Source organism: Pan troglodytes, chromosome 21 (assembly GCF_028858775.2).
Source record: "Pan troglodytes isolate AG18354 chromosome 21, NHGRI_mPanTro3-v2.0_pri, whole genome shotgun sequence".
Lineage (NCBI taxonomy): Eukaryota > Metazoa > Chordata > Mammalia > Primates > Hominidae > Pan > Pan troglodytes.
In genome coordinates, this window is record NC_072419.2 from 60,009,074 (window position 1) to 60,033,732 (window position 24,659).

A 24,659-nucleotide genomic window follows, 5' to 3' on the forward strand; every position below is an offset into this window, starting at 1 on the left:
AGCCTAAGGATGCCATGGTCCTCTTCCTGGAAGCCCAGCCATTCATTCTGCAGCAGTGCATTCTAAGGGTGCTGGCTCTGGAGGCAGACGAACTAAACAGCATCCCGACTGCACCGTTGCCTAGCTGTGTGACCTGGGACAAGTGACTTAACTTCACTGTGCCTCAGTTTCTTCATCTGTAAAATGGGTACCATGATCGTCCCTGCCTCTTAGGGTTGTTGTGAAGGTTAAACGAATGAGTGAATATATAAAATCCTCAGAACAGTGTCTGGCACATAAGAAGTGCTTGATAATGTTGACAATTCCTTTTATTATTATTTTTGTAATCTTCAAGATTAAGAGTCTACTTCTTGTTGGTCAGGTGTGCTGGCTCATGCTCATAATCCCAGCACTTTGGGAGGCCGAGGCGGGAGGATCACTTGAGGCCAGGAGTTTGAGACCAGCCTGGCCAACATGGGGAAACCCCGTCTCTACTAAAAATACAAAAATTAGCGGGGGCGTGGTGGCGTGCACCTGCAATCCCAGCTACTCAGGAGGCTGAAGCAGAGAATCACTTGAACCCAGGAGGCAGAGGTTGCAGTGAGCCGAGATCATGACACTGTACTCCAGCCTGGGTGACAGAGTGAGACTCCATCTCAAAAAAAAAAAAAAAAGAGTTTACTTGTTTCCTTTCCCATAAAGTATTAAACGCTGTTGTTCCTCCATTGCTGCTACCGAAGCTCTCTACACAGGTCTGCTTCTCCTCACCTATGCAAATCTAGATCTATCATAGGTAGGTCTATCATACAGATCTTCCTTTCATCTAATCCTGAGCTCCTGCTAGACAAGGAGTATGTGGAAGGTTTTCAGGAAACACAGCCCCTTCTCTTGAGGGAGTTTATGGTGTGAAACAAAATTCAGGAAAACTGATCACCCAGGTAGATCCCAGTCTGGCCCCAAGACATTTTGTTTGGCCTTCATGGCCAAGGTTGGCTCCAGGATATGCACCCTGGGCAGCTGCACAGGGCCCTGATCTCAGAAGGCCCCATGCTTGGTTTAATGCTTCAATACTGATGTCTTAAAACCCTTCACAAATTTGAACCAGGGGCACCAGAGTTTCCATTTACGGTGGGCCCTACACGTAATAAAGCTCTTCATAAGTCTGGCTTGCACCACTAATTATTATTATTATTATTATTTTTTTTTTTTTTTTTTTGAGATGGAGTCTCACTCTATCGCCCAAGCTGGAGTGCAGTGGTGCGATGTCGGCTCACTGCAACCTCTGCCGCCTGGGTTCAAGCGATTCTCCTGCCTCAGCCTCCCGAGTAGCTGGGATTACAGGCACCTGCCACCATGCCCAGCTAAGTTTTGTATTTTTTAGTAGAGATGGGGTTTCACCATGTTGGCCAGGCTGGTCTTGAATTCCTGACCTCGTGATCCACCTGCCTCAGCCTCCCAAAGTGCTGGGATTACAGGCGTGAGCCACCGCGACTGGCCTAATTATTCTTTTTTCAAAATTATTTAATTACACTTAAAAAGTAGGATGCTGGGGATGATGGCTCATGCCTGTAATCCCAGCACTTTGGGAGACCGAGTCGGGTGGATTACTTGAGGTCAGGAGTTCGAGACCATCCTGGCCAACATGACGAAACCCCATCTCTACTAAAAATAAAAAAAATTAGCCAGGCGTGGTGGTGTGTGCCTGTAATCCTAGCTACTAGGGAGGCTGAGGCACGAGAATAGCTTGAACGCAGGAAGGGAAGGCTGCAGTGAGCTGAGATCGCGCCACTGAACTCTAGTCTGGATAACAGAGCAAGACTCTGACTCAAAAAAAAAAAAGGGAAAAAATCAAAGTATTTTCTTTCCCTCTGAGTCTTCCTGTTGGCTGAGAATGGTGCCAGTGATAAAACAGTAGTTTGTCTCTGACTTAAGGAGGCAAGGAGATGTGAAGACTCAGCGCAGTGTGGTGTCTTGGGTGGGATTCTGGAATAGGAAGAGGACATTAATTGAAAAGCTGGTGAAATTGGAATAAAGTCTGAAGCTGAGTGAATAGTATTTCATCAATGTAAATTTCTTAGTTTTAGTAAATGACTTAGGATTACGTAAGATGTTAATAATTAGGGAAGTTGGGTGAATGGCCCGTGGGAACGCTGTAGGTCTGTAAAAATCAAATTATTTCAGACTAAAACTACCAAAGGAACTACAAAGAAGATAGAAGAGTTTACGATGTTTCCCATTCTTCCTCAATGCATCAATATAATAATAATTAATAATACATACAATAATAATCATATATTTTATTTTGGGAGGTATTATTTAAACTTTTTTTTTTTTTTGAGACTCACTCTGTTGCCCAGGCTGGAGAGTAGTGGTGTGATCTTGGCTCACTGCAACCTCCGCCTCCCAGGTTCAAGTGATTCTCCTGCCTCAGCGTCCCGAGTAGCTGGGACTACAGGCATGTGCCACCACCCCCGGCTAATGTTTTGTGTTTTTAGTAGAGACAGGGTTTCACCGTGTTAGCCAGGATGGTCTTGATTTCCTGACCTTGTGATCCGCTTGCCTTGGCCTCTCAAAGTGCTGGGATTACAGGCGTGAGCCAATGTGCCCAGCTATTTAAACTTTTATATATATATATATATATATATATATATACACACACACACATACATATATATACATATATGTGTGTGTATATATAGATAACCATATATGTATATGGTTTTTTTAATGAATACATGCCATGATACCAAATTCATAGGTACAAAGGTTTTTGAGTCTCCCTTCTGTTTTCAAGTCCCTTCCTGTTTTGAGTCTTACCTCCTGTTTTCAAGTCCCTTCCCTGTAGAAAACTTATTATTTCAAGTTTCTCATATATATTTCCCGAGTTATTTTATGAATCTGGAAGCAACCTCTGTGGTATGTGTTGTGTACATTTTCTTTTCTTTTCTTTTCTTTTCTTTTCTTTTCTTTTCTTTTCTTTTCTTTCTTTTTTTGAGATAGAGTCTTCCTCTGTCGCCAGGCTGGATGCAGTGGCACGATCTCGGCTCACTGTAACCTCTGCCTCCTGGGTTCAAGTGATCCTCCTGCCTCAGCCTCCCAAGTAGCTGAGAATACAGGCATGAGCCACCATGCCCGGATTTTTGTATTTTTAGTAGAGATGGGGTTTCACCATGTTGGCCAGGCTGGTCTCGAACTCCTGGCCTCATGTCATGTTATCCTCTCACCTCGGCCTCCCAAAATGCTGGGATTACAGGCACGAGCCTCCATGCCCGGCTGTTGTTATTTCACAGTGATTTTGGCGTCACTGTGTACCTGCCAGCACCTCCTCACTCTTTGCCGTAACTGCTGCATAGTATTCCTTTTAATGAATTAATTTCTGTCACTGGTCTCCTATGAATGAGTATTTAAATAATTTCTGCTCGTGTGCTCTTACAATCAGTGCTGCAACAAATAACCTTGTACGGTATTTCATGTGTGTGGGAGTACCGCTGAGGGAATAAATTTCTAGGAGTTACACACACATTTTGGAGAAAATAATGAAAAGCAAATCTCCACTGAATTTTCCCATTCAAGGCTTGAGAGGTGATAAAACACATTCTCGGAGGCCAGTGTTTTGTTTTGGAAACACCACGTTCAAGGAGGCACCCGTCTCCAGCCCCACAGAGGCATGAGGGCCTGCTTCAGATCACTAATCTGGCATTAATACCCTCCTGAAAGTGGGGCGGAGGACAATAGCACCCAGAGAGTTTACACACTTGAGAAATGACTGGAAAGTAATTGGAGCTGGTAGCCATCTGCCTGGCTCGCTCTTTAGAGAGCCAGCACGTCTATCCACTGCAGGCACCAGAAGAGCCTCATGTGGGCTTCAGTCTCCGTCAGAGCTCACCCATCATTCTGGGGGCCCGAGCGGGAGCTGGTTTTCCCTGAAGCTCTCACATTCATCTCCAGGCTGAACTGGCTTTGAAGAAAGATGCCACCTTACCCATCTCCTCTGTCTGCCAATGAGAAAAGAGGACTTTTCTTTTTTTTCTGGCCTTTCAGCATTTCACAATATTCTTCAAAATCTTTTCTTCTTTTCTTGGTAAACAATGATCACTACTTGTGAAATCCAGTTTTTCATTTCACTTGGAAAGAAAGACTATTTCATTAGCTCATGAGCTTTTTTTTTTTTTTTGAGACAGGGTCTCACTCTGTTGCCCAGGCTGCAGTGCATTGGCGTGATCACAGCTCATTGCAGCCTCAACCTCCCAGGCTCAAGTGATCCTCCCAATTCAGCCTCCCTAGTAGCTGGGACTATAGGCACACACCACAACACTTGGCTCATTTTTTATTTTTTGTGGAAATGGGGTCTCACTATGTTGCCCAGGCTGGTCGCCAATTCCTGGATGCAAGCGATCCTCCTGCCTTGGCCTCCAAAAGCTCTGGGATTATAGGCATGAGCCACCATGCCCAACCTTATGAGCTTTTTCTATCTGTCACAGCTAGGGGTAATTGTCTGAGCTGCTCACAAACCTGCAAAGCTCAGAGTGGGGACTGCTCTTGAAAGCTATGATGATGATTAATAATAATAATAAAATTATACTAGCTACCATTTGTTGAGAAATTATTATTTTACAGGTTGCTATGGACTGAATCGTGTCCCCCTCCCAATTCATATGTTGAAGCCCTAACCTCAAATGTGACTGTATTTGGAGTGAGAAAGTAATTACGGTTAAATATGGTCATAAGAGTGGAGCCTTTATCTGATGGGATTAGTGTCCTTATAAGAAGAGACGCCAGGCCTGGTGAGGTGGCTCACGCCTCTAATCCCAGCACTTTAGGAGGCTGAGGCGGGTGGATCACCTGAGGTTGGGAGTTCGAGATCAGCCTGACCAACATGGGGAAACCCCATCTCTACTAAAAATACAAAATTAGCCAGGCGTGGTGGCACAAACCTGTAATCTCAGCTACTCGGGAGGCTGAAGCAGGAGAATCGCTTCAACCTGGGAGGTGGAGGTTGCAGTGAGCTGAGACTGGGCCATTGCACTCTAGCCTGGGTGACAACAGTGAAACTCCATCTAAAGAAAAATCCCAAAACCTCAAATTTGTCAAGAAACACAATTTTGGAGCTGGCAGGTTGCGTGAACTATAAACTGTATATAATATAGCCATATGACAATGCCAGTAAGTTGATAAACAGAAATTTTTTGAACTATGAAAGTTATTTGGTTGCAAATCCTTTGCAAAAAATGTGTCTGCTCTGTATTGAGTATTGAATGAAAGTATAGCATGCAGATTTTTACAAGCCTACAGGTACATAAATACTTTTGATTTTTCTCAATCTGTAGAGATTTGCTATAAGATAGTCTTTGGGCTAGGCACGGTGGCTCACGCCTGTAATCCCAACACTTTGGGAGGCTGAGGCAAGCAGATCTCCTGAGGTCGGGAGTTCGAGAACAGCCTGACTAACATGGAGAAACCCTGCCTCTACTAAAAATACAAAATTAGCTGGGTGTGGTGGCGCTTGTCTGTAATCCAGCTACTTGGGAGGCTGAGGCAGGAGAATCGCTTGAACCCAGGAGGCAGATACTGCGGTGAGCCGAGATGGCGCCATTGCCCTCCAGCCTGGGCAACAAGAGCGAAACTCCATCTCAAAAAAAAAAAAAAAAAAAAGATATTCTTCGGCTGGCATGGTGGCTCATGCCTGTAATCCCCGGGCTTTGGGAGGCTGAGGTGGGCAGATCACAAGGTCAAGAGATTGAGACCACCCTGGCCAACATGGTGAAACCCTGTCTCTACTAAAAATATAAAAATTAGCTAGGCATGGTGGTGCACACCTGTAGTCCCAGCTACTTGGGAGGCTGAGGCAGGAGAATCACTTGAACCCAGGAGGCGGAGGTTGCAGTGAGGCGATATTGCACCACTGCACTCCAGCCTGGTGAGAGAGTGAGACTCAAAAAAAAAAAAAAAAAAGATATTCTTCAATCAACACTCTGTATACTTCTGTATAATTCTTCACAGAAATTTTTCCTCAGATAACCTGCACTTACCATCAAACTTGTAATTATCCCCACACATACAAAGTTGCCTTTGAATGTGATGTTTCTATAGAGTACAAAGCTGAATTATTTTATTTTATTTATTTATTTTGAGATGGAGTTTCGCTCTTGTTGCCCAGGCTGGAGTGCAATAGTGTGATCTCGGCTCATCAAAACCTCTTCCTCCCAGGTTCAAGTGATTCTCCTGCCTCAGCCTCCTGAGTACCTGGGATTACAGGCATGCGCCACCACGCATTTTGTATTTTTAGTAGAGACAGGGTTTCTCCATGTTGATGAGGCTGGTCTCAAACTCCCGACCTCAGGTGATCTGCCTGCCTCGGCCTCCCAAAGTGCTGGGATTACAGGAGTGAGCCACCACACCCGGCCAAAGCTGAATAATTTTAGATTGTTCCTGTGTGTGAGTCTTCTGGAATGTCTCTGGGCATCTGGAGTCAAAAAGTGTGTTTATTCTTTAGTGAAAATGATTGCCATTGTTGTGAGAGATATTGAAAAATGACATCATATTGCTCAGACCTTGCAGCAAATCACAGTGGAAACGCCTATTAAATCTCATATGCTCTTTGAATGGTCTTTGTTAATTGGAGCCACAGCACGAATGACAAAGAGACACTAAAATTATGACGGAGGATTGCTTCCTGTCTTACCTGCTATATTTGGGTCTATTCTCATTTCAGTGAATGAGTCACAGTGAGGTACAATTTGTTTTTCCAAAGACAAAAAGAAATAGAATAAAAGAGGAGTTGGCAACATTTTTTGGTAAATGGTGAGATATTAACTATTAAAAAAAACATATTTTAGGCTTTGGAGGCCAGATGGCCTCTGTAGTAACGTTGTTTTTTTTTTCTTTTTGAGACAGGGTGTTGCTCTGACGCTCAGGCTGGAGTGCAATGGTGTGATCTTGGCTCACTGTAACCTCCGCCTACCGGGTTCAAATGATTCTTGTGCCTCAACCCATAGCTGGGTATGCACCACCATACCTGACTAATTTTTGTATTTTTAGTAGAGATGGGATTCTGCCATGTTGGCCAGGCTGGTCTTGAACTCCTGGCTTCATGTGATCCTCTTGCCTCTGCCTTCCAAAGTACTGAGATTACAGGCGTGAGCCACTGCGCCCACCTGGCCTCTCTGTAGCAACTACTAAACTCTGCCTTGCCCTGTGAAAGCAGCCATACACAATATGTAAATGAATGAACATGGCTGTTTTCCAATAAAACGTTATTTCTCAAAACAGGCAGTAGGCTTAGTTTGCCAACCCCTGGAATAAGGCATAAATATTTAAAGATATAGATATGAATTGGCTGGGCACAGTGGCTCATGCCTGTAATCCCGGCACTTTAGGAGGCCAAGGTGGGCAGATCACCTGAGGTCAGAGTTCCAGACCAGCCTGGTCAACATGGTGATACCCTGTCTCTACTAAAAATATAAACATTAGCTGGGCATGGTGGCACGCACCTGTAATCCCATTTACTCAGGAGGTTGAGGCAGGAGAATTGCTTGAACCAGGAGTTGGAAGTTGCAGTGAGCTGAAATCATGCCACTGTACTCCAGCCTGGGCGACAGTGAGACTCTGTCTCAAAAAAAAAAAAAAAAAGAAAAAAAAAGATATGAAGTGATAGACATAAACAGATAACTTGAAGTGTGGCAGAGAATGTTACCTGCCAACCCACCATCCCTATTCTTTGTGACCAGAGCCACCATACTGTTGGGGTCAGCAATGTCCTCAGTTAAATATATCTATATCCTAGTCTCACTTGCCAATAGGGGTGACTTCTGAAGTGAAAGCAGATACAGAGGAGACATGTGGGAATGCTCTGTAAAAAGGCCTTATCTTTTTTTTTTTTTTTTTTTTTTTTTGAGACAGGGTCTCACTGTATCGCCCAGGCTGGAGTGTAGTGATGGTGCAATATCAATTGGCTCACTGCAACCTCCACCTCCCAGGCTCAAGTGATTCTCATGCCTCAGCCTCCTCGGTAGCTGAGATAACAGTTGTGTGCCACCACACCCAGCTAATTTTTTATATTTTTAGTAGAGACGGGGTTTCACCATTTTGGCCAGGCTGGTCTTGAACTCCTGGCCTCAAGCTGATCTGCCCACCTCAGCCTCCCAAAGTGCTGGGATTACAGGTGTGAGACACCATGCCCGGCCTAGGCCTTATCTCTTGTGCAGGTGCCATTTTGCCTTCTACTTTTCTTTTTTTATCTGCCTGGAATATGGGAATGATTGGTGGAGCTTAAGTGGCAATTTTGTGACTAAGAGGGCAAGTCCGAGAAAATATTGGAAATCTCATCCTTTGCATCCTCGAACCAATGAATCAAACCATCAGGAGCTGACCTCTGGACTTCTTGTTATATGAAGGAAACAACCTTTCTATGCTTAAGCCACTGTTTCATTTGGATCTGTATTTACTGCTGAATCAAAATTCCAATACTTTTAATAAAAATAACAAACATATAGTCCAGCTTACAAGTAGTAGCAGTAATAGTAGTTTAAGGCTATGTGAACAATAGAGAGGTAGTATTTCAGATTGAAGACTTCAAATCCATCAGTTGGATCTGGGTGTCAAATCCTGCCCTCACCACTAACTTGGTGGTGTTTTGTTTTGTTTTGTTTTGTTTTGTTTGAGATAGGATCTCACACTCTGTTGTCAGTGCTGGAGTGCAGTGGTATGATCTCGGCTTACTGCAACCTCCACATCCTGGGCTCAAGCGATCCTCCCACCTCAGTCTCCTGAGTAGCTGGGACTGGTGGCACACAGCATCACGCCCTGCTGATTTTTATATCTTTTATAGAGATGGGTTTTTGTCATGTTGCCCAGGTGGGTTTCGAACTCCTGGGCTCAAGCAATCTGCCCACCTTGGCCTCCCAAAGTGCTGGGATTACAGGCGTGAGCCACCGCGCCCCCCACCCCCACCACTTACTCTCTCTATGCCTCAGTTTCCTCCCTGGAAAAATAGAGATCATAATATTATATGATTTACGGTATTATTGAAAGACTTAATTATGATAATGCATACATAAAGTACTTGGCACATAAGAAGCGCTCAAAAAAAGAGAATATTATTGTTACTGCTACTATTATCATTTTGTTGACCAGAGATGAATGACTATTCACTTCTCTGAAACAAGGATGCGGGTGAAAACAGTGATGACATTTCTTCCCCACTCCTCACTCTTCAGGCCTTTCCATCATCTAGAACAATACGTGGAAATCCACTCACGACCTCCGTGTTTTTAATAAGTATGACGTGTCGGGCTGAGTGCTTGGTTCCGGGAGTTCTGGGTGATGGAGACAGTTCCTGTATTCAGTGTTATCAGGGCAGAGTGAGCAGAGGTAGCCTGGAGGACAATCAAGAATAAAAAAGTGTTGGGTGGAGAACAGAAATATGAATGGGGTACAATGGGGAGAAACCAAGAAGAGGTTCAGTTCTATTATTGGGTGGGAAAGCGGTCTAAAAATATTTTATAGAGGAACTGGTATCTAAAATTTGAGTATTGAAGAAGGTGGTGTTGGCTATTATCTACTATTACTAGGAAGAATTTTTTTTTTGAGACAGAGTCTCACTCTGTCACCCAGGCTGGAGGGCAGTGGCATTATCTCGGCTCACTGCAACCTCTGCTCCCGGACTCAAACCATCCCACCCCAGCCTTTCAAGTAGCTGGGACTACAGACACGCACCACCACGCCTGGCAAATTTATGTATTTTTTTGGAGACAGGGTTTTGTCATGTTTGGCCAGGTTGGTCTCGAGCTCCTAGACTCAAGGGATCTGCCCACCTCAGTCTCCCAAAGTGCTGGAATTACAGCTGTGAGCCGATGTGCCTGGCCAGGAAGAATTTAAAATCAGTGATGGCATGTAAATATTTTTCTTGTTCTTTTTTTTTTTTTTGAGACAGAGTTTTTGCTCTTCATACCCAGGCTGGAGTGCAATGGCACAATCTTGGCCCACTTCAACCTCTGTCTCCTGGGTTCAAGCGATTCTAAAATATTTGAGGTGCCCGCCACCATGCCTGGCTAATTTTTTTGTATTTAGTAGAGACAGAGTTTCACCATGTTGGCCAGGCTGGTCTCGAACTCCTGACCTCAGGTTATCCAACTGCCTCAGCCTCCCAAAGTGCTGGGGTTACAAGCATGAGCCACTGTGCCGGCCATATTTTTTTCTTTTTCTTTCTTTTCTTTTCTATTTTATTTTATTTTATTTTGAGACAGAGCCTCACTCCGTTGCCCAGGCTGGAGTGCAGTGGCAGATCTCGGCTCACTGCAAGCTTCGCCTCCCGGGTTCAAGTGATTCTCCTGCCTCAGCCTCCCGAGTAGCTGGGATTACAGGCGCCCACAACCACGCCCGGCGTATTTTTATTAGAGACGAGGTTTCACCATATTGGCCAGGCTGGTCTCGAACTCCTCCTGATCTCAAGTGATCCGCCCGCCTTACCCTCCCAAAGTGCTGGGATTACAGGCATGAGCCACCGCGCCCGGCCCGGCCATATTTTTCATCTCCTCTTCTGGATCTCCTCTCCGACCCTGCCCTCCGGCCTCCGTGGTGGCCTTCCCTGGACGGTATTCACACGTTCCCCTACTCTATAGTTTCCAGTTGGGTTTAGCCAACGGGAGACACCTGGAGGAGATGGAGGGAGGAGAAAGGGAGGTTGGAGCATGTATTTCCCTGGCGCCCTCTCTGCTAGGTTGCCCCAGGTTGGCTGCGTCTCTCTCCTGAAGGTCACAGCCCTGGTCAGGTCGCTTTCTCTACAGCTGTGTTCTTCAGATTCTGGGAACCACACCTACCTTTGCCTTTCTGGCCTGGGGGCAAGAATGGCTCTCTGCTGCTGCGATTAGCCTCAGGGCGTTCACTACTTCTTGCTCCTCTCTCTCTCTCTTTTTTTTTGAGACAGAGTTTCGCTCTTGTTGCCCAGGCTGGAGTGCAATGGCGCAATCTCGGCTCACCACAACCTCCGCCTCCTGGGTTCAAGCGATTCCCCTGCCTCAGCCTCCCGAGTACCTGGGATTACAAGCATGTGCCACCACGCCAGGCTAATTTTGCATTTTTAGTAGAGACGGGGTTTCTCCATGTTCGTCAGGCTGGTCTCGAAGTCCCAACCTCAGGTGATCCGCCCACCTTGGCCTCCCAAAGTGCTGGGATTGCAGGCGTGAGCCACCGCGCCCTGCCTAATGCTAACCCTATTTTAAGGGGGCATCTCTTTCCTGCTGGGATCCTCACTGGCAAACTCAAATGCCCACCAGGGCAGGGTACGGGTAAAGTGGACCAAGTGTAATGCAATAGGGAGGGGTGGTGACTGGTGAACTGGAGAGCCCTGAAATGGGCACCTGCTACTATAGGCTCCAGCTGCTGGTGCCCTTTGAGAGTATGATTCTAGCATTAATTTTTCCTTTTTTTTTTTTTGAGATGGAGTCTAGCTCTGTCACCCTGGCTAGAGTGCAGTGGTGTGATCTCGGCTCACTGCAACCTCCGCCTCTTGGGTTCAAGTGAGTCTCCTCTACCATTAACTTTTCTAATTAAAACAATTTTCAAACTTTTTCTAATTTTTTCTATGTAAGCTGAAAGTATACATTTTATTAGAAGAACTTTCCACATTTATAAAAAACATTCTCTGGGCCAAAGAGCATGTGCTTGAATTTGACCTGCGGCTGACAGTGCTATAAGGGCAACAGCCCTGGTAGTCAGAGAATGAGTTAAACCATGATAATATTAAGTATTGTCACCTTGTGCTGACACAGCATGCATTATTTCATTTAATCCTTAGGACAATATCAACTTGAGGGAGGTTATATTGCTATTATATAGATGAGATCCCTATTATATAGTTAAGAAAACTTTTTTTTTTTTGAGATGGAGTTTCCCTCTGTTGCCCAGGCTGGAATACAGTGGTGCAATCTCGGCTCACCGCAACCTTTGCCTCCTGGGTTCAAGTGATTCTCCTGCCTCAGCCTCCCGAGTAGCAGGAATTCCAGGCACCCCCCCGCCACACCCAGCTAATTTTTGACTGGGTTTCACCATGTTGGCCAGGCTGGTCTCGAACTCCTGATCTCAAGTGATCCGCCCGCCTTGGCCTCCCAAAGTGCTGGGATTACAGGCGTGAGCCACCACGCAAGGTGAGAAAACTCTTTAAAGAATTTCAAGGAGGTTAAATGCTTCAACTGAGGTTAAATGCTTCAACTATGGTTGCCTCTGGATAAGAATCCCCAGTAGGATTCTGGAGCCTGGGAACTTCAGCTGGGACTCTCTGCTACCTTCTTGGCTGAGTTCTTGAGTGAGGCACTGGGCTTCAGACTGTGATCATCTCCCTGCCTGCTGCACAGACAAAGTCAATCCACTCAGACCATGGCACGACAATAAAGAAAGAGTTTAATTAATCCAAGTCCAGCTATGCCATGCGGGAGATGGAGTTACTACTCAAATCAGTCTCCCTGAAGGCTTGGAGCTTAGGGTTTTTCTGGACAATTTGATGGGCAGGGGGCTAGGGAATAAGTGCTGCTGATTAGTTGGGGAAGCAATCATAGGGGTATGCAGAACTTGCTGTTGGGTAGAGCCATAGGACCAGTTGAGCCATGAGTCACGAGTCCTCTTGGGTTCAATCTGAACAAAAATCTAAAAACAAACAAACAAACAAAAAAAACATTGGGTGTGGTGGCTCATGCCTGTAATCCCAACACTTTGGGAGGCTGAAGCAGGTGGATCAGTTGAGGTCAGGAGTTGGAGACCAGCCTGGCCAACATGATGAATCCTTGTCTCTACTAAAAACACAAAAATTAGCCAGGCGTGGTGGTGGGTGCCTGTAATCCCAGCTACTTGGGATGCTGAGGCACGAGAATCGCTTGACCCTGGGAGGCGGAGGTTGCAGTGAGTTGAGATTGCGCCATTGCACTCCAGCCTGGGGGACAGAGACTCTGTCTCAAACAAAACAAAACAAAACAAAACAAAACAAGTGCAGTTTTGTTGCATGGATATATTGCATAATGGTGAAGTCTGGACTTGTGGTGTAGCCATAACCTGAATAATGTACATTAAACTTATTAATTTTTTTAATAATTTTTTTTTAGAGACAAGGTCTTGCCATTTGCCCAGGCTGGTCTCCAACTCCTAGGATCAAGTGATCCTCCCACCTCAGCCTCCCAAGGTGCTGGAATTACAGGCGCGAGCACCATGCCTGAACACATTAAACTCATTAAATAATTTATCATCTCTCATCGCCCCCACTCCCCTCACCCATCTGAGCCCCCAGTCTATTATGCCACACTCTGTGTCCATATTTATTTATTTATTTAGAGGCAGAATCTAGCTATGTTGCCCAGGCTGGACTCAGACTCTTGGACTCAAGCCATCCTCCTGCCTCAGCCTCCTGAGTAGCTGGGACTACAGACATGAGCCACCTCACCCAGCATAAGAAAACCCCAATTTTGTTTCAAGTGAGAAAATATTCAGACCCAAAGAATTAGGATTGGTCTAAGAATGAGGTGACAAGCATGGAGAAGAAAAGTCAACCTGCGAACAAGGGTAGAGCAGAGAAGGAGATCAGGTCTATACCACATGGTTCCTTCAGTCTTCTTGCCGTGTGAGGTAATGAAAGGTGTTTCTTGCTTAAGCTATTGTTAGTTGGATAAGCAGTGAATTCCTGCTGCAAGGATTCCTAACCGCAACATATGCAATGAAGTTATATTAGATAAGGAGAAAAAAATAATAGGAAAAGACAGAGGGCAGATAGAAGAAAGTAATTAAAACCCGCAGTCAGGCATTTTGGAATTCAGACCTCATTATTTTCATTTTCCAGACGAGAAAACTAAGGTTCCAGAGAAATTAACATAACTTGTCCAATATCTTAAAACTAGTCACCAGCAGACCTGGAATTCAAACCCAGATCTATTGGATACCAAAGACTGGTTTGAACCACTATATGTAATGCTTTGTATTGGTGTGTGTGTGTGTGTGTATGTGTGTGTAAGGGAGAGAGTGAGAGCGAGAGAGACAGAGAGGGAGAACTAATGGTCACTGTTTGCTGTGTTTCTGGTTATGTGCTTTACACTTTTGGCATATTGCTTTTCATTCTTAAATACAGCTTCAAATTTAGTTGTCATCTTCCTCATAATTTTATAAGAAAACGGAAATTCAAAAAGTTGAGTGACTTTAATAATTGAATATTGCCCAAAAGAAAAAAGGAAATTCTCTATGCCACCTGAGGTAGATCTAAAGAATTTTTCCCATCTCTATGTGCAGTGTATCTTTGTAGACCCTCCCATGAAGAAGTGGGGTCACTTTTTTTTTTTTTTTTGAGACAGTGTCTCGCTCTGTCACCCAGGTTGGAGTGCAGTGGCACGATCTCGGCTCACTGCAAGCTCTGCCTCCCAGGTTCATGCCATTCTCCTGCCTCAGCCTCCTGAGTAGCTGGGACTACAGGCACCCACCACCACGTCCAGCTAATTTTTTGTATTTTTAGTAGAGACGGGGTTTCTCCATGTTGGCCAGGCTGGTCTTGAACTCCCGACCTCAGGTGATCTGCCCGCCTCAGCCTCCCAAAGTGCTGGGATTACAGCCATGAGCCACTGCGCCCAGCCGGAGTCACTTTTTTACCCTTTGAATCTGGGCTGAGCCATGTGATTTGTTTTGGCCAATATGTCATTAGCAAATGTTGGGGAAACAGAGGCTTCCAAAGTGCTTGTAAGCAGTACAGTTGTCAAATGGGACTTTTGCTCTTTGGGAATTTTTACTATCAGAGTAAGTTGGGCCGGGCGTGGTGGCTCAGGCCTGTAATCCCAGCACTTTGGGAGGCCGAGGCGGGTGGATCACTTGAGGTCAGGAGTTCAAGACCGGCCTGGCCAACATGGTGAAACCCCATCTCTACCAAAAATACAAAAATTAGCTGGGAATGGTGGCAGGTGCCTGTAATCCCAACTACTTGGGAGAATGAGGCGGGAGAATGAGGCAGGAGAATCCCTTGAGCCCAGGAAGCGGAGGTTGCAGTGAGCTGAGATTGCATCACTGCACTCCAGCATAAGTGACCAAGTGAGACCCTGTCTCAAAAAAAAAGTACTTGTACCTTGGGGTTTGCCTTCTTACTTCTCCTGGGAACCCTATAACTTCATGTGAAGGAGCTAGCCTGTTGGATGATGACGTCCAGACATGTGACCCAGTTGCTCTTGTTACCCAGGTGATAGCCTCCAACCACCACACATAGACAGGAAGCCGTCTTAGGATCATCTAGCCACCAGCTGACCACAGACACCTGGGAATACCCAGCAGTGATCATATGAGCTGGCCCAGAAAGGAAGAACCTCTCAGCCCACCTATAAAGTCACGAGCTAAACAAATGGTTGTTTTTAGCCACTAAATGTTGGAGTGGTTTGTTATGTGGCATAACTAATGGATACACTGACTTTCATTATATCAGACAAATGTTGCAAATAATTGAGTGAAATGGATAGATATTGAGAATGTTTAATGTAAAGGTTTAAGTTAAATCTATCTTTTATGCAAAATACATGCCCATGTTCTGTTCCCTTTTTCTTTTTCTTTTTTTTTTTTGAGATGGAGTCTCGGTCTGCCAGGCTGGAGTGCGGTGGTGCGATCTCGGCTCACTGCAACCTCTGCCTCCCGGGCTCAAGCGATTTTCCTGCCTCAGCCTCCCAAGTAGCTGGGACTACAGGCACATGCCACCATGCCCAGCTAATTTTTGTATTTTTAGTAGAGACAGGGTTTCACCATGTTGGTCAGGCTGGTCTTGAACTCCTGACCTCGTGATACACCCGCCTCAGCCTCCCAAAGTGCTGGGATTATAGGCGTGAGCCACCACACCCGGCCAAACATAACTCTTCTTATAGTTATAATAATTCCATGAAATACGTCCTACTACCTCCCTCTTTTTTGTTGTAGTTGATTTTTAATTTTTAAGAGATGAGGTCTCACCATGTTGCCCAGGCTGGACTTGAACTCCCAGGCTCAAGCAATCCTCCCACCTAAACCTCAGGTGATCTGCCTGCCTCGGCCTCCCAAAGTGCTGGGATTGCAGGCGTGAGCTACCGCGCCCAGCCTGTTCCCTTTTTCATTAGTGATAAGATCCTTGGCCATTAAAAGCTGTCAGTGAAGAAATATAGTGTCCCAGTGACGAGGAGTATGAAAAATACATTCTATTTTCACATCTTAAATGTCATTAAGATGTTGAAAGTGTTAAATATCAAATTCAAACTCAACTAGGTTTGACCAGCTTGTCCCAGTTTGTCTGGGATTTTTACATTTTAGTACTGAAAGTCCTGTGTCCAAGGAAACCCCTCAGTCCAGGAAAAACTGGGACAGTTGCTCACTGCTATGTTTTGTTTTGTTTTGTTTAAATCAGCCTACATCATGCTTTGATCTGCTGCAGTTTGAATACATTCCCTTTAAAATTTATATGTAGGAGGCCGGGCGCAGTGGCTCATGCCTGTAATCCCAGCACTTTGGGAGGCCAAGGTGGGTGGATCATGAGGTCAGGAGTTTTAGACCAGCGTGGCCAAGATAGTGAAACCCCGTCTCTATTAAAAATGCAAAAATTAGCCAGGCATGGTGGCAGGCGCCTTTAACCCCAGCTACTTGGGAGGCTGAGGCAGGAGAATCGCTTGAACCCAGGAGATGAAGGTTGCAGTGAGCCGAGATCACGCCACTGCACTCTAGCCTGGGCGACAGAGCAAGACTCCATCTAAAAAAAAATATGTGTGTGTGTGTGTGTGTGTGTGTATATGTATATATGTGTGTATATATGTATATATATGTATATATGTGTGTACATATATGTGTGTGTGTATATATATATAATATGTAGAAACTTAATCCCTAAATGATAGTATTAAGAGCTGGGGCCCTTGGGAGGTGATTAGGCCGTGAGGACTCTGCCCTTGTGGATGGAATTAGTGCCCTTATAGAAGGGCTTGAGGAAGAGAGCTTTTCTCTCCTACTCTTCTGCCATGTGAGGACCCTGTGTTCATTCCATTTAGAGGACGCAACAGCAATGCTCCATTTTGGAAGCACAGGAAGTCCTTACTAGACAATCAGTCTGCTGGTGCCTTGATCTTGGACATCCCAGCCTCCAGAACTGTGAAAAATACATTTCAATTATTTATAAATTACCCGGTCTGTGGCATTTTATCGTAGGAGCAGGAATGGACTGACAAAGGCACCTGAAGCTCAACTTTAGTGTTAGTTCCAGCAGGGAGGAATCTTGCAAATTCTTATTGATATATGACAATAGATATTTAGAAGCTAAGAAGCTGAGTATTTTCTCACACGTTTAGGTGTAAGTTACAAATTAGTCCTGCTTTTGATACACAGCTACTTCATGAGTTTGCCCTAACTGCTCCCAGATAAGTCATATTCTTTTGAGAAGTCCCAATTGGCAAAAGTTCTTTTTCTTAAATGCCTCTTGTAAAAATTATCAATTTTTTAAAAAATGCCTCTTGTAAAAACCATCGACACAATTTCTTTTTTTTTTTTTTCAGACGGAGTTTCATGCTTGTCACCCAAACTGGAGTGTAGTGGTGTGATCTTGACTCACTGCAACCTCCCCCTTCCGGTTTCAAGCAATTCTCCTGCTTCAGCCTCCTGAGTAGCTGGGTTTACAGGCACCTGCCACCATGCCCAGCTAAGTTTTGTATTTTTAGTAGAGACGGGGTTTCACCATGTTGGCCAGGTTGGTCTTGAACTTTTGATCTAGGTGATCCACCCACCTTGCCCTCCCAAAGTGCTGGGATTACAGGTATGAGCCACCCCTCCTGGCCAAGATTCTTGAATGTGTGATTAGTATTTATGGAAACTGACCCTGTCTATAATCTTCTGCCTTCCTTACCTGCAAGTCATGAATTATATTTATGAACTGAATGTAAGAAAAATCTATGTGTCATTTATTCATTCACTCATTCATTCATCTCTCTATCCAACAATATTATTAAGTGCCCAGTAGGTGCTATGTACTGTGCTAAGAGATGAAGATAAATAAAATGGTGAGCAAAAATGGACACTGTTGACCGGGCTCCGTGGCTCACACCTGTAATCCCAGCATTTTGGGAGGCCGAGGCAGGCGGATTGCCTGAGGTCGGGAGTTTGAGACCAGTCTGACCAACATGGAGAAACCCCGCCCTACTTGGTCATCGATCCTTGACATTCCTTGCAGCTAGTTCACTCCAATGTCTTCCTCTGTTGTCACATGGCTTTCTCCCTGTGGATCTGTGTCTTCTTATAAGGGCACCAGTCCCATTGGATTAGGAACCCATCCTATAGTATTAGTACACTCTACTGAAAATACAAAAGTTAGCCTCGCGTGGTGGCACATGCCTGTAATCCCAGCTACTTGGGAGGCTGAGGCAAGAGAATCGCTTGAACCTGGAAGGCGGAGGTTGCGGTGAGCCGAGATTGCGCCATTGCACTCCAGCCTGGGCAACAAGAATGAAACTCCATCTCAAAAAAAAAAAAAAAATAGACACTGTTCTTGCCTTCCAGGAATTTTTAGTGTTGTGGAGTAGAAGACAGTCATCCAACAAGCAGATAAATGCAAAGCTACACCCATGACAAGACTAGCAAACAAGAAGTGGTGTTATAAAATTTTGTGGAATTAAAGGAATTTGACTTTGTCGGGGGGCGGAGTCATTTAAGAAAGGCGTCCCCTTCGGACAAGGGAGCCAAGATCTAGAGGTGAAATGAGAATAGAGGTTGGAGTGAGGAAGGGGAAAATATTCCAAGCAGGGGGAAATGTAAAACATTTGAGCAAAATCCTGTGGCAAGAGGCAACCTGGACCATTTGAAACAGGCCTGTGCGCATAGAATCAAAAAATAGGGCAAAGGGTGACAGAAGAGAAAGCCAGAGTGGGAGGCATGGGCCTAGCTGAAGAGCATCTCAAAGCCTGTCATGAGTTGGAATGTGTCCCTCCAAAAAGATGAAGTAGAGCCCTATCTGCCAGTATTTCTGAATAGGACCTTATTTGGAAACAGGGTCATTGCACATGTAATTAGTGAAGATGCGGTCATACCGTAGAGTGGGTTCCTAATCCAATGGGACTGCTGTTCTTATATGAAGACACAGATCACCAGGCGCGGCGGCTCACGCCTATAATCCCAGCACTTTGGGAGGCCGAGGCGGCAGATCAGGAGGTCAGGAGATTGAGACCATCCTGGCTAACACGATGAAACCCCATTTCTACTACAAATACAAAAAATTAGCCAGGCGTGGTGGCGGGTGCCTGTAATCCCAGCTGCTCGGGAGGCTGAGGCAGGAGAATGGCGTGAACCTGGGAGGCGGAGCTTGCAGTGAGCCGACATCACACCACTGCACTCCAGCCTGGGGGACAGATTGAGACTCCGCTTCAAAAAAAAAAAGAAGACACAGATCCACAGGGAGAAGGCCATGTAACAACAGAGGAAGATATTAGAGTGAACTAGCTGCGAAGAATGTCAAGGATCGATTGCCAAGTAGGTCGAGGCAAGGAAAGAGTCTCCCCTCCAGAAGAAGGTGGCTCTCCCGACACCTTGATTCTGGACTTCTAGCCCCCAGAACTGTTAGGAAATAAATTTCTGTTGTTTTAAGTCACCCAGTTTGTTGTACTTGGCTATGACATCTGTAGGAAATTAATACAAAGGCCACAGTAGGATTTTGGTCTTTGTCCCAAGAGCAGCAAGGAAGCATGGCAAGAATTTAAACAAGGAAGGGAGAGCGGAGGGTGTTGGTCTGGCTAAGGTGGGGATATGGATGGGAAGGAAACAAGAGTGTGTGCAAGGAGACCAGTTAAGAGGCTTGAGCGAGGGGGACTGCTTAGGAGGCTGCAGGGAGATGAGTTAGCAGTTGATGCGGTTGTCCGGGAGAGAGATGACAGAAGCTTGGAATAGGTGTTAAGGGTAAAGATGAAGCTGAATGAAAGGATTTTGGATCCCTATGGTGAGTGAGATACAGAGCCATGTCAACAGTGACTTCAAGGCTTTGGGCTCGCTCGACTGGATGGATGGGGGCGCCAATCACTGAGCAAGTGATCCTCAGGGAAGATCAGACTCCACTTAGCACAAGGTCTGTCAGCCAGCAGAATGAGTTTCAATGTTCTTAAAGCAAACACACCCCAAAGAAAATTTCCTTTTGAATTGTAATAAATACACTCTGCAATGCCTTCTGTTTTTACAGAATAGTATTTCTGGGAGACCGGTACACATAAGCACTTGGAAGTTGATCTCTTTCTTATTAATAATTGCCTGATAATTCATTGTGTGGATATAAGATAATTTAACCAATCTATTTATGTATTTAGCTTGTTTCCAGATTTTAAATTATTTCATTGCAAGTTTTTAAAAATTTTCTAGCTTCATCCATTAAAAGAAATACTTTTACATTGTTAACTACTATATACACATACGACACACAAATACACACACACACACAGCAAAAAGTTTCACAAAATAGTACTTATCCTACCTATATGTCATTCTATTCTATTCTATTCTATTCTATTCTATTCTATTCTATTCTAATTCCATTCCATCTAAAAGTAATAGCCATGACCCACTAAATTGATCTTACCACCTACTGACAGGTCACAACCTGCAGTTTGAAAAACACTTTCAATGCATATTTATTCAATGAAAAGGGAAAAGTAGGCCAGGCGCAGTGGCTCATGCCTGTAATCCCGGCACTCTAGAAGGCCAAGGTGGGAGGATCACTTGAGGTCAGGAGTTTGAGACCAGCCTGGCTAACGTGGTGAAACGTCATCTCTACTAAAAATACAAAAATTAGCCGGGCGTGGCGGCAGGTACCTGTAATCCCAGTTACTTGGGAGGCAGAGGCAGGAGAATCACTTGAACCCGGGAGGCGGAGGTTGCAGTGAACTGAGATTGTGCCACTGCACTCCAGCCTGGGCAACAAGAGCAATACTTCGCCTCAAAAAAAAAAAAAAAAAAAAAGGAAAAGTACTTATTTATACTCCAATACTGTTCTGAACATTTTGTAAGTAATAACTTAATAATCCTTACAATGACAGTTGTGCCAGTGGGCTAAGAATTATTATCTCTCCGTTTTCCAGATGATGAAACTGAGACACAGAGAGGTAGACAAGTTACCCAAGGTCACATGCTAGTATGTCGGAGAGCTGTGCTTAAACCCAGGCAGTCTGGCTGCAGTTTATGCTCTTAATCATCAGCCTATGGTATTTCCTTTAGCCTTAGGAATTGATGTGAGACTAACCAGGTATTTAGCAATGCACAGCTCTAAATAGCCTCTCCAGTATTTCAAACCACAGCAGGGCAGGTTCCTTTACAAGATAGTCAAACAGGACATAAGTGTATTACTCTGCTATTTATATACCTCCATGGCTCTAGAAGGCAAACAAAGACTCCTGAAATTTAATAATCTCCTCCAGAAACTTAGCTTCAGCAACACACACACATTCTCTCTCTCTCTCTGTCTCTCTCTCTCTCTCTGTCTCTCTCCAAAAGCCCCAAACCTTCAAGCTCCCAAATAATCAATGATGACCACTCACAGTGCTGGACTGGACTTAACGATAATATTACAGTCACTTCTTACTCAGAGGTAGTGCTCAACTTCCCCATTATTTATTGATTTTCCCCCAAAGTTATCAAGTTCTAAAGCCTAATTATTGGTGTAATAGCTGAGATGTTAAGAGAATTGTAAGCCCCTTTAGCTAATGCATGGCATATGTTGAAGGGATTCAGCTAATTCACATATCTGTCTGCACTATTAATAGAGAAGGTTACATGCCAATTATCCAGGCTTCAATCAGCCTGTTTGGATACAATAGAGGCAGTGTTCACACACTTGATGTGCCACATTCCTTCCCGACATCAGAAGCAGCTGGTCCAGATAAAGACCGCTGGGGTTTTGATATTTAGGAATCACGTCCACGGAAGAGCTGGAGTTGAGACTTGATTGCTTCATGGACAAATTACCTGCAGGTATCTTTAACCTGGACTCTTTTGAGAAATGCCTAGTAGGTTTGCAGTTCACTGGGCTTTACACTTTTCCTGCTCAGACTTGTTGGGTGGGTGGGTGGAGGCGCTGAGGAAGAGGAGAAAGACAAAGGAGCAAATAGCTCCAAGGACAAAGCAGGGAATAATAGGAACGGGCAAATGGATTCCAATAAAATAAAGAACCCGCACACATTCTTGTGCCCAGTTTTAGAACCAAACAGGCTAAGACATTTTCCTCCTAAGAGCTCAACTTCGTGTGTTGAAAAATAGGTAGATGGATAATTATCTCTGTATATTTCACCTGCATTCTTTTCTTTTTATTTTTTTCCCCTTTCATTTCTTTTTTTCCTCTGATTCAGAAGCTGGACTGGAAGTGTTGTAATATCATCAGAAAATGCTGCTTCCGGTGGTATTTTTAACCAGGAACAGAAGCTGAAGTGTCTGAAACCACCGGAGAAAGCCCCTGCTCTCCTGAGAGCTGTTCTCTAATTTTGCTGGCAGAGAGCATTGGATCAGTGATCAGAAAGTTAAAATGGCAGATGTTGGGGCTTCTAGGGGGAGGGGAGGCAGATACCTGATACTCTCCGGCATTTGTTTTTTATCCTTCCCCTTACCTTCCTTTCTCGGATCACAATATCCTTCCCCTTACCTTCCTTTCTCAGATCACAAAACAGAGCTGGTGTCCACTTTTCTAAGGTCACACAGCCAAATGCTGGCACAACAGTAAACAAACAAACAAAAAACAACCAGCCCCAGGACCTGCCTCTCAGGCTGCATCCTGACCCTCCTGACATTTCTCAAATACAGCAGCAGACCTCAATACTTTTTACAAAAATCACCAAAAGCTAATCAACAACAGGCAGATAGCCCATGTCAGCCGTTGTTTCATGTGCTATTTCAGCTCCGCGTGTATTTTTTCACCCTCCCAGATGAAAATACAGTAATTAACTCCATACAGAGGGGGGATGGAGGGAGGAAACTCCCTTTTTTTTTTTCCCTTCCCCTAGACTTGAAAAGAAATTCTGGCAGATAATTTGGCTGAACATGAAAAGGGAGAGGCTGCTTACAGCCGCCCAAATAAAGTGCTAGGTTGGTGAGGCTTTGCGGGCTAAGTTGGTTATTTCACGCCATGAAAAGCAGACATTTATCTGTTCCCATGGAGATGTGATTTCTACTAGTCAATCAGGCACTGGGGAGGTCAGACAATAGCCAGTGGTTCCCTTTTTCATCTCAAGAGACAGTCCATTCCTGTTCTATTGTAACATTTCACCTACATTTACAGAAATCTAAATGATCTCTCCGAAATACCTGCAGACGCAGCCATTATATTTTCAAGTGATCAAAATTAGCAGACATTCCAGCTGCCTCAGAGGAAGACGGGGCGTGCCCCCCACCCCCCAGTTTCAGATCATAGGTTGTTCCAGCACCATCCTTATTTGGATAATTTTGGCTTCCACACTTGATCCTTCCCTCCTGAATAAAATAATCAGGTCATAAATTACATGTTAAAATTTGGGGAGTGGGCAGAGGACTTCAAACAGAACATCGCGGGAGCAAGAGAACGCTGCCCAGAAGAGAGCAAAGCCCAGAACTACTGCAAGTTTGATAAACTGTAAACTTTGTTCCCGGTCACAGGACTGGGAACCGCCTGAAAACTGCACATGCAGAAATGATTAGGGCTGTTATTTGATCTTCAGTGTTTGCCATCAATCCCAGAAAGCAGATCATGTCTATTTGCCAAATATGTTTATTTCAGTAGGTGAATTGCAGTGTAAGCACCTAGAAACTAGGATTCACATAAGGACTTTGAAAATGATCTCCGAAGTGTCTCTTTTTCCCCCGCATCATTTTCACACAAGCCTAAGGCAGAAGAAAACGTAACGGGGGTGGGGGGCCTTCTTAGAGCTAATTGAGAAGCAAGAGGCTATTTCCATGGGATCCCATTTGAAAACGCTGTCTGAGAGGCTTTTCCAACTTTCAGAGCATATTTGAGACGCAGACTGTCAAATGTGACTTACACAGAAGGCCGTTCACAGGATGGCAGCGTAACAGAAAACAGCAGACAGGCAAGGCCATTAAGTAACTTCATGCTTGTTAATGGGAGTCACTCAAGTGCAGCTCAGCTGCGCAAGGCAGGAAAGTAAACACAAATACGACTCCTGGTTTGCCACAAGCCCGGCCTCTGTAGTGAGAGAGCTGTGACTGCGTTTCCAGCTCCTTGAAGGCAGAGAGACTCCTGCCTTTCGGGGCGGGCGGGCTGGAACAAAGACACCAACAGGGCCACCTCGGAAAGCCTTTTTGAGCAGTTTCAGCAAATAGCATTTAAGGGAAGGGAAAAAAACTCCAATGTACTCAATAAGGTACAGTATAATATCCTATTATTGAGGAGCCAAAAAGCAGGGATTTACCGCAAACGTTTTTGGGAGCTCGATTTCTCTGGAGAGACAGGGCACGCATTTCTCATGCATCGTGGGCCAGTATTTGACCATTTCCTGTGACCATTTCTTTACATAATTTTCTCAGTTTAGTTTTTAAAAATTAAAATAGAAGTCATACCTAATCTCTTTAAAACGTTCAAACAGTATAAAATTAAGGTAAAGGAGTTGAAGTTCCTCATTCCTTTTGCTCACTCCCACGCAGCTCATGATCTCACCAGAGATAGCTAATAACTACTTTTTAACAGTGTGAAACATATTTTCCAGACGTTTTCC

At 44.7% G+C, this 24,659-nt stretch overlaps 1 long non-coding RNA gene across 1 annotated transcript; it reads right to left on the reverse strand.

Moving 5' to 3' along the window:
- Positions 1-9,052: 9,052 nt before the first annotated feature.
- Positions 9,053-24,232, reverse strand: LOC107969924 (uncharacterized). Its single transcript, XR_001712089.2, has 2 exons — positions 23,967-24,232; positions 9,053-9,353 (listed from the first exon to the last, which is right to left on the reverse strand). It is a non-coding gene; the product is annotated as an uncharacterized LOC107969924 (long non-coding RNA).
- Positions 24,233-24,659: the final 427 nt, after the last annotated feature.